An 11585-nucleotide genomic window follows, 5' to 3' on the forward strand; every position below is an offset into this window, starting at 1 on the left:
TCAAACATGAAATGCTAATCTGGCACTGGACTTCAGTTTAGTTATTATGCTTTCATTTAATGCTGGATATGCAGTAGGGTTCTAATTTATAAATCTTCTCAGTGTGGGAAATTTTTCTTTTCATATGGAGATCCGAAACTTTTTTTTAAATTAGCATGTGTTAAAATTTCACCATAAAAATAAAAATGCAAAGCGTATGTGCTTACTAAGATGCAAGGATTTCTTAGAGTTGTTCCTTCATGTAGTTTATAAGGAAACAATTGTGTAGCAGATTAGTGAAGAAAAAATACATTGAGGAATTGTATAAGTACTCGGTCTTAAGCATCTTGATCAGCTGATATCATCCTGATAACCCATGTCTGATCACCTGAAGGCAACAAGACTACTAATCAATGCAGTCCTCTTCTAAGCTTCTGCACTATGTTCCTAGTCCCTGCATATCTGAGTAGGAACCATACTAGCAGGTCATCACTCAGTTTGTATTCAATGTTTTTGTTCGTGATGTCATACACATTTGGCACAGAAAGCAGATGGATAGATAACAGGAAGTGCAGAAACCTGCTGTGGATTTCTTTCTTTCACAGTGCCAGCTGTGTTTCTTCAAAACAAAGATCCTTCTAGAAGCAGGTGAATTTCTGCTTTTTAAAGCTGTGTCATTTCCATCCATTTGTAAAAAAGGCAGGGTCCTAAACCAGTTCTTGACTATGTATGCAGCGTTAGGTTCCCAGGTTTTCTTGGAAACAGAAAGGTTAATAAAATTTATTGGAGGGATGAGTTTTTTTTGTCAAGAAGCACAAGTGAATAAGTTTCATAAAACATTGCTAGGTTATTAAAGTGAGGTTCTGAGGGGGAAAAAAAGAGACTTTAGAAAGAGTTCCTTTTTTTCATAATATCAGGTAGCCATATTTCTGAGCAAACAAAATGCAATAAAAGAAAAGAATCAATAATGAAACACATATTGCCTTTCCTTACCTATACGGATTCACATTCACATTTTTCTTTATGCATCTATACAAGTTTATTTGCATGAAATTTTACTGGTAAAGAAGTGGAAATTTATAATGAGTTTCTTCCCAAAGAATATTACACTTGTATTTCTTAATAAAATAAGTGCAAGGATAGCAATTAAAAAAAAAAAAGTAGGCAAAGAGAAAAGACTAGCACATAGAATCTTATCAGTATGATTCATAAAGAAACCATGAGAGTTACATAGTAGTGGAAATTCTTCAGAAGGGTCAAACAAATACAGAAAATGGCGATGCAGAGAACCGTGCAGATATTTAATGAAAGCCATTGACACCCTCTAAGGCTGTAAATTTGAACCGAAAAAGTTCTTGAGAATATGGAGTTTAATTTTATTTAAAAAAAAAACAAACACCAGAATTACTTTTGTTTCCTTGTCTTAGGCAGACCTTTAACACAGCTAATTCATGCCCTCTCAAAATATTTAGCAATGCTGTCTGGTTATATTTTCCCTTTCAGGGAATACATGCAGCCATTGAAATTCCTTCTTTTATACTCCCAACAGCCTTCTTCCCAGTGGCACCTCTCCACGCTGCCCCTTCACAGTATGTAGGCTTCTTGCTAGGGTCTTGTGTCTGGAGAGGTGGGATCAGTACTGCTCTCTCACAATTTTATTCCCATCTTCATGGCAGATGTTCTACACCACTTCAGAAAATTGCTTAATCTTCCTCTACTTCTGCTTTCTCCATATGTGAAAAGGGGTGGGTGGGAAGGGAAAATAATAGCCACTTTTGCTGATAAAACACTTAGAATGTTACACATGAGAAGTATCATATACACAGTAAGTAACTGCAATAAAGAAAGAATTACTATGAAGTTTTAAGCACTTGAAGTGCTATGGGAAAATTTTGCCCCTGATTTTTTGATGCTATTCATACTTGGATGGTTACTCTTAGGTTCATCATAAAGAGTTTCCTCATGTGTACAAATTTAAAGGACTGTTTTATAGATCATAAAAATATGTACTCAATTACTTCAAATAACACTTGGGGAACTGCATGTAAATGGTGCATAAATTGCTCAATGAATCAAGCCAAAGTCGCTTTCAAAATCAGGAACCTGGGGGTAACCAACAACAACAAACACATACACACTGTTGAGAAGGGAAAGCTTATTACTGCAGAGTAGTTTTCATCTGCGCTGTAAATAAAACAAGGGCTTTAAACAAAGCCACTTCAAACATGCATCTGCAGCAATTCTATTATTAAAACTGGTGGCGGCTCAGGGACAATCAATGTGCTTTGCGTCAATATTGTTTTGATTTGCATTACAGTATACTTGTACAGCTTAGAGATTTATAAAACAGCTTATGCTCCACTATAGATGTTCCCAACAAGCTTATTTAAGCCCTGTATATCATAAGCTGTAAATCAAAGGTTTGACACTGCAGAGCTCCAGAAAACTGATTTCATGAAGTTGGAATTCTCCTGTTGCCCTCTAGCAAGAGGTGTATTGTCATCATCAAGGCCTCTAAAATGCTTCTAAAATGTATTTGTACAATGTGTTATACTTATTATGATGCTTTAAAAAAACCTATCGGTTGATTGGGGGCTTATTGGTTTTTGTCTTTTTGGTTTTTGCCTTTTGACCCATCAAATTTTAGATTCAAATCCTACTGAAATTCAGTGCAGATTTTTTTTTCAGTTGATTTCAGTCATAAGTTCACAGTTGCAGGCTCAATAATGTACAGGTAAAGCCTGATTGTTTGGGGCTTTTTTACACCAAAGCCCATTTTAAAGCCTCTGCTAATTTATATGGAAGACACTAAGATCTTAAATCCCAAACCCGGTTCTACCAACCTGACCAGCACAGAAGAAAGAGAAATATAAGTCCCCGTTGGTTCCTGCTTCAGAGTAATTATATTACTCTGTCAGTGCATACGGGAAATGCCTCTTGGGGCAGAGAGCTAGCTGCTGGAGGAGGGGCTGGTGGGAATCCATGCGGTTTGGCCCTCACTTCCTCCACCCCCACTTGTGCTTCACCTAGAAGCTCCTGGGGAGCAGCACATGTATGTCATGGCAAAGGGAGAGCTCACCCCCACCTCAGGCATCACATTGCTTCTCTGCAGCTGTGAAGCACTGCAGATAACAAGACCCTAATAGTGCCTTAGCATAGGATATTATTCCTGCTTTACCTTTATCAAGCACCCTATACCTATGGGCAACAAAACATTTCTCAGATACTCAGTACTCTTCAAGGCTCCCCTGAGCAAGATCAGTGAAAGAGGCACACAAGACTTAAATAGTTGTCTTTAGTCACCAAGTTATTTGATGGCTGTGCAAGGGGCACAGATTTTATGATATGCTTATAGGATGATTCGTTGATACTTCAATCTGGAGAGCAGAGTAAAGGAGAGAAGACCTACACTACCCTGAGATAGGGGCTATTGATTTCATGTTCACTACTGCATTATGAGACTGCATTAGGAGCAAAGAAACCCAGCATCTGAATATAAAAAAGAAATACAATTCAGTCAGTACAGAATAAAATAAATATTAGTTTTGTCATCCAACATCATTATAAACCATGCCAATCACTCCAAACAGAGCAGAGGTCCCTAAATATAGTTTTGACTTCTTGACTGTGTAAGACTGATAATTGTTTCTGAAGGCAAATGAATCCAAAAATGTGCTTTCCACTGTGTACTTTAAATCATCAGTCTCCAGTTTACAAAGAGTATCTGACCAGATCTACTGCTTCTAATAGTGCAATTCAAAATAATTCATATTGTGTTTAGGAAGGAAAAGCACTTTTTTTCCTAAGTATTCTCTCAGCCTTTACTTCAAGAATATCTCAATACCTTGCACTTGAAAATAAATGGATATATGCTATGCCAATTCTGCCAGCAAATAGCGCTTTATATCATATTTTCCAGCCTTTTTATGCTGCTGTTTATGCATGGAACAAGTTTCTCATAAACATATGCAAAGACAATGTATTGTGCTTTAAATTTCTCCTTGTGACTAGTGCTTTTCATGATGCCTATTTAAACCAGGAGTGAGTAAGCAGCTTGGATACTGTTCTCATCACGCTGCTCAGGACCTCCTGAATAACTTACACTGTCTCTCTCTCAACAACACAAACCTCATCTTTATATTCAGCTGCTGTCCACCTGTTACTTAGATAGTTCGTTGTTTAGGCCAAACACTAGTATATGTTGTGACACAGAAAGTTTTGATTCTGTGAATAGTACCATAAATACTGATAGTAGCAGGAGTTACCGTAGAAGTAGCAGAAATAAGAATCATACCAGTTCTATCTGATGCAAACATATTATAATCCCCTCCTTTTATAGATGGGCTATTGAAGCACAAAGATGGAATAACTTTCAGAGTTGTCTAACAGCAGAGACATAGCTAAAAATCCAAGCATTCACTCACAGATGTTTTTAAGTTTTGAAGATTTGGTGGATGTTTTAACTCTTAACCTAAATATACCGGATAACTTGATTCCTTAGGAGAAAAAGCAAATTGTATTTTTGTCATCAAGCAAAAGCCAGCTTTGTCACAATAGGTTGAAGGACCTGATTCTTCAGAGACTACTGTACCTTTGGAAAATAGCATGCAGACAGAGACCAAAAGACTATCAAGTACACAGTGGGCAATGGACAGCATCCATCACTGTGGATGCTGTAGAGTGCATCTTTGTGGATGTGTGCTGTGGAGTTACGATGCATCCACTGTGCATGTAGCATCTCAGCTTGGAATAAAAGGTAGAGAAGTACTGCAGAGAAGGGACAACACTGAAGTACATTTCCATCTGAACTGTAAATATTTCAAATAAGTATGCAAATCAGACCAGAAATGTTTGTGGACAACATCTTAGATCTCTGTTTCTTTGAGCATGTACACCAGAGGAGCATTTTTGTATAAATTATTTGCTCATGGATTCACCAATACTTCTTGACAGAATTAAGAATTAAATGCAGACCTCTAGACTTCCAAGTCTGCACATTAACCAGAAAACAATGTGTTTTCTTGGCTACCCCAGCCAGCAACTAAACACCATGCAGCTGCTCACTCACTCCACCCCCCCACCCCCTCAATGGGATGGGGGACAAATTCGGGAAAAGAAGCAAAACCCGTGGGTTGAGATAAGAACAGTTTAATAGAACAGAAAAGAAGAAACTAATAATGATAATGATAACACTAATACAATGACAACAGCAATAATGAAAGGATTGGAATGTACAAATGATGTGCAGGGCAATTGCTCACCACCCGCTCACCTGGGACCAACACCTAGCCAGTCTCCGAGCGGCGATTCCCTGCCCCCACTTCCCAGTTCCTATACTAGATGTGACGTCACATGGTATGGAATACCCTGTTGGCCAGTTTGGGTCAGCTGCCCTGGCTGTGTCCTGTGCCAGCTTCTTGTGCCCCTCCAGCTCTCTCGCTGGCTGGGCATGAGAAGCTGAAAAATCCTTGACTCTAGTCTAAACACTACTGAGCAACAACTGAAAACATCAGTGTTATCAACATTCTTCACATACTGAACTCAAAACATAGCACTGTACCAGCTACTAGGAAGACAGTTAACTCTATCCCAGCTGAAACCAGGAGAGTAATACAGTATGGAGAATTCAAACAGGCCATTGACTACATCATCAGTTAAACAAGGCCAAATTCTGGTCTTTCATTTGGTTTGGAATACTGCAATAAATTCAGTGACATTTCCATGGATTTAAACACCCCATGTATGAAATCCTGCTAATGAAAAGCTCAGCCACAAAACTTTAGATCTCATAAGATCTAAGATGTGGCTTTCAGGGTCAGGGCTTAAGTAGATGACCTCTGTAAACCCTGTGCTGGGGTAAATTTTACCTTCAAACTAATCTTTTGTAACAGCCTCATAGAAGATATAGCATATCTCATTTTTATTTCCATCGGTCCCTATTTAGGACAGATTAATTTAACCAGTAAACTTTTACATAAAACAAAGATTTTTGACCTTCAAGACAAGTATTTTCTGCTGCATCTCAGATATTGCCAGACCACTAACTAGTGACTTTACAGTCCAGAAGCTGCTCTCATTTTCAAGCCTCATATGTCCCAACCCAACAAAAGACTGTGATGTTACTGTACAGCTTCCATGCAGAAATTCATGCTTTCCTGCAATTTGAAAGCTTAAATTGCTCCTCTGGTTGAAGTAGACAGCAGTGCTATCTTTATTAAGCTGTTGGATGCTTCATCCGATTGCCTGAGTCATTGGCAAAATAGCTTGAGGCTAGACAGGTATATTACTCTTTAGAAACAGATGGTGATGCACACAGGAGATTTGAGAAACACACGTTCTCAACGCAGCAACAGATCTCTCTAAAATGAGCTGTCCAATTTATTATGGTTTATACAAAATTTCTGCTATTGCCCTCTGTTACCCCACCATTAAAAGTACAGTATTTGGAAATGGGCATCAACACAAAGGAGTTTTATTTTCTGGGAAGCAACATCAACAGAAAAGAATAATAAATTATTTTTTGTGCAGCAGGTATTTTGGCAGAGACAAATTCAGAAAATTTATGTTGAAGATTAGCATTAGAGAAGGAATTTTTTGTCATCAGTGCCTGAAATGCATAGTTTTCCCACGAAGATGCAGTAGCTTGATACTATTTTTTGTATTAACAGCTTGGGGGTGGGGGCAGGAAGGGGGGAGAAAAGAAATGCATTATTGTTGCAACCGTTTCCTGATTATTATCTTGCTATTTCATCATCCAGCTATCTATCTGCACTTTTCTCATGGTAACAGATAGCCTATTAAAGGTATATCAATATTTCTTTGCAACCCAGATTATTTAAAAAAAAAAAAATGAGCATGATATGTCAATGTACCCTAGCACAACATTTGGTATCGTAATCACATTTCTAATGCCAGCTCTGAAGATTGAAATAAGCATCATGCAGCTAAAACTACTCTTTAGTTTCCATGAGAGTAACTAAGCATCTTCAAAACAACCACAGAATCGGCAGGTCATAAGAGAGAGCAAAGAAAACTACTATTCCTACATGTTTGCATTTCAGTTTTCATTTTGGATTTTGGACCTCTACATTTGGACTTTTACATTTGGTAAGAACTTTGGAGACAAAGGAAAGTAAATGAGTACCAATTTCCTCCTTAAAAGTGCCAAGATAAAGAAGCCTAATGGCACGCAATGATCTTATTCATCATATTACTTAAAAAAAGAATAATTTATATTCTAAAACTATCAAACAAATAAGCGGGTAACTACCTCTTAAACCCAGCAATGTTCCCAGCATAATCACCTGCCACAACTAACAATCAGGAGTGCTCTACAACTTTATTATTGTATATTAACCTACAGGTTAATACTTAACCTTAGCACTGTAGGTTGGGGGGGGGTGGAAGACTATAGTAAACTTTGTAGTATGTTCAGCACTGGTTTATAGTAACAATTAATTTAGAATTTATATAGTAACAATTTAGTAGAATCTAGATAGTAACAATTTAGTAGAATCTGCAACACTTTTGTCTCTCAGCAATTCCTCTTACTGAGGAGATAGAATTCAGATTGGACACTGGCTTTTGTTAGGGAAAATACACTGCAGCATTCTCCTGCTTCGAACAGTTTATGTTACTGCCAGCACTAATCCCAGTTAGCAACTAAGTATTTGCTAGCATTTTTCTTTTTGTGTCTATATATTTCAAGAACTTGTAGCTTACAGCATTGGCCATCTTTACAAAAGATTAAAGAAACAGAGAGAGACTAAGTATGTAATAGCATACAATGGTTTGTGCCTCACTGTTGCTCGAACACAGAATTAAAACAAGTAAATGGAATGCATACAATTGCTATGAAAACTGAAGTGATTACAGCATTTAATGACCTAGACGGCCACAAAAGGTGACATACCCCAGTAATTTTTCAAGATGTGGAGATCTAAGGGGAAGAAAACCACCAATGCTGTAAGAGTTTCTATCTTCCAACTAAGTAAGGATGTACTTGCTTGTTTATGGCTTTTCCAGAACCTACCAGGTACTACCTATTTTTCAGGAAAGAAAAGATAAACAACATTAAGTATCACAGCTAAGAACAGACTGACTCATCTTTTCCTTCACAAAATATGGGCGACATCATTCCTCCAGCTGCTCAGCATGAGGGAGGTCAGTTGGTGATAATCCTTGCCAAATGTGTCCAGCAAGCACAGATGAAGAGTGGAGCCCTCACATCATCATAATCTTCTTCCCTCTGAGCTTGTGGATTCTCTTTTGGATGAACACAGCATGGTCCAGGGCTTCACATAGTTTCAGGGATATGTCTAGCCAGGAGGAAATGGAGCCAGGCAGCAGCCACTCTTGGTGGCATTGTTCCATGGCAAACTGGTCGATAATCCACCAGAAAATCCACTGAAGTAAATGCTGATTGGAGATGCATTACCTCTAGCTTCTTGGCTTTGCTCACATTAATGTATGTTTGTTGTGGGCATGCACAGTGAGGGAGTAAACAATTTAAGCTAGGTCACTAATGCTACCATGTCTCATGACTGAATTTTTTTGCCAGGGAAAGAAGCCAGACCACAGCATGAACTGCCCAGAACTCTCCGCTTTTGTCCTGAAATTTGCAAGGTGGTGATGAAGATTCCTTGAAGATCCTTATGTCAGAAATGCATATGGACATGTTTTGTGGCTCCTGGCCACATCCAAGGATTTGCAGCAAGTCTCTTTCTCCCATCCTGTTAACATGAAAGTGGTTAGATATATCTTGATGCACAAAAGGGATTGGGGTATCAATCATGGTACCATTAGCTACTACATTACTTGTAGTGCATGCATTTAGAAAACTGGGATTAATTTTATCAAGAAGTTGCAAGAAGGAATACCCTAACTACATGCTCATCAAATATTTGTTTTAAAAGTGCTTGACTAAGTTTCTGGAATGGAAGCACCCTAGAGAGGAAAATCGTTAGAGGTACTTGTGCAAACCCCATTCAATTTCAGGGAAGTACATTGCATTGATTCTAATGGTCTTCACATCAAAGTCTTAAAATTGATTGATTTTTTTTTAAATGCAGTTGCGCTCCTGATTCACAAGCCACTTGTGTCTTTTCAATAGCCAGCTAAGACTAAGCTACATTTATTGGGAAGATTCCATGTTCAAGCTAAGCACAGAGTAAAGGGTGCAGCAATAGGGAGAAGTAGTCTGTAACAAAGGAGAAATAACATTTAAGTACACTTTATTTAAAAAGTACAGTGACTAAGGCCATTCAATTTCATTGCTCCCATTCAGCTAGAGGATAATCAGATAGGTATCATCTTATCAGCACAGTAAAAATGCTTTCTAATCAACTAATCATATTCTGATTAATTTTAGGCTACCTTCATTGTTCAATAATAGTCTGAACAAATAAGTAGAAAATCCTCTGTGGAAGGCACTAGTCAACTAAGACAGTCCTAGAGAGTGGTGAAATCTATAGGAATCTTCTCCAAGATTAGTCAAGCGGTATTTCATGCCTTACAGAGGATTTTAAAACATTCCAATATAGAAGTGAATAGAAAACACCTACCTATAATTATGTAGTGGGTTTTGGTTTTTTTCTTTTTTTTTTTTTTCCTTTAGAATAGCAAAAAAAGCTTCCTAGTGTGGGAAGCTGGCATTTCAACAGAGCATGAGAAATGCACATCACATCCATAAAAAACAGTGACACCTTTATATTCAGGTATCCATTTACCCAGTGCATCTGAAAATACTGAGGCATGATAATGCTGCTTCTGTTTACACAGAGTAGTACCTTGCTCCACAAAGTTTCCTATCAAAATTAATCTAGTGTCTTGCATATAAGAAATGGATGCTGGAAGTGCACGCCTCAGTCATCAAATCTAGTACTCCACAATGACAAAGGTCTGGGCAGTAAGTGTTTCATTCAGCTTGGTCTGAAGAATGGCTGCTTTTTATCCTGCTCTGTAGAAATTAGTTCTTGACACTCCATAGGAAACTAACAAAAACAATACACAAAAAGATCATAGGCATCACAAACAATGTTTGGGGTTCCTGAAATAGCAGGGAACTTGTTATATAAAACTCCAAAATGTTCCTAGGAGAAGACTGGTCCTCATATTACAGTCAGAAAATAACAATGACTAGCAGAAATCCCTGCCAACTTCACTTGAAGGGGAAAAATTCAGCTTGACCTCAAATCTGAAGATAAATTAATCCTAAACAAGTGAGCAAGACTAATATATTTCTCCATGTCATAAGCATGGAAAAGAATCTGGTTCCATGTAACAGAAAAAGTTTTAATCAATACAAGCTAGAATCAACAGTACAGATATATACAAAACAGAATCACAGTTGTGCACATGGATCGATGATTTCAACTAAAATTAACTGCACTCACAGTCATGCAGGAATGTGTTCTATTTTACTTGTACCATAAACTTCACAGGGGAAAAATTTCCTGCAGAAACAAACAGGAAATAAACAGCTGGTGGCCATGTAGGCAATATCATAAGTAACCTCTTTAACTCCATGCTATTACACATCTCTCTCTCTTAATTTTCAAATCTAATACCAATTTTTAACTAAATAACTTGCATTAGCTCTGTAAGTGGACAGAGCCTCTCTGCAAAAGCAGTAAGGGAAAAACTTGCCTCCCCCTAGTTTCATAGCAGACATATTGGAAATATGTTCTTTTCTGACTTTCCTTCCATCCTCCCTCAGCTTTACTTCCTCAGACTGTCACCTCCACCCAATCCAACTCTGGACTTAAGTGCCTCACTGTCCCTTAGAATGAACTCTTTGGAGTGATCTTATGAGTTGACTGGACAAGACGAAATGGATTTTACTTCTCATTTAGTCAGTTCAAGGTAAAATCGATGTAAGCAAATGGAAGGATACTGATACTTCTAGGAGAGTCTTCAGCCCAGCTCTAACTTTCACAAAGCAACTACGGTTTTGATTGCGGAAAACAAGCTCTTCCAGCATTTCCCTTTTGTTCATCAAAGGATTAAAATCAATGCTATTAACTTTTTTTCCTAGTAACCCATGAGCCTCTCCATTGGGTTCATAAGACTCACAAGTCTATTGGCATGCTAGGCAAGCATAAAGGTTGCCATGTTTCTTTGCGGTGTGCTTCTTGTTCTACTATTTCCAGGTCCTTCTCCCCTTTTTAGTCATACCTCTGAGCCAAAGATTTTGTGCAAAAAATATCAGGGTGAGTCTTATGCTATTCAGCAAAGACTTTGTCTAATCCTCATACAGAGATCTGCACTCATACTTCTCTGTATACAGTCTCCTCTCTTATATCCAGAATCATACTGAATCCATCTCTACCTGAGGGGGCGTTATTACTAAGAGGTAAAAGTGTTCATAGGAGACACCTTCTCCTGGAAATGCCACAGTATTCTTTTCTTGGTTTTAATTTTTCTTGCACTGGTAATAAACTGAATACAACTGCACTGAAACACTGATAACTAAACCTTGCATATTTCATAACCGCATGTGTTTAAAAACAATACCCAATGGTACACTTAAATTCTTACCTATTATACAAGTCAAAGTTCTCATCCAATGCTTTATGGAATATTTTTTGCTTTGTTCCATCAGCTGT

This window comes from Haliaeetus albicilla, chromosome 1 (assembly GCF_947461875.1).
Source record: "Haliaeetus albicilla chromosome 1, bHalAlb1.1, whole genome shotgun sequence".
NCBI lineage: Eukaryota > Metazoa > Chordata > Aves > Accipitriformes > Accipitridae > Haliaeetus > Haliaeetus albicilla.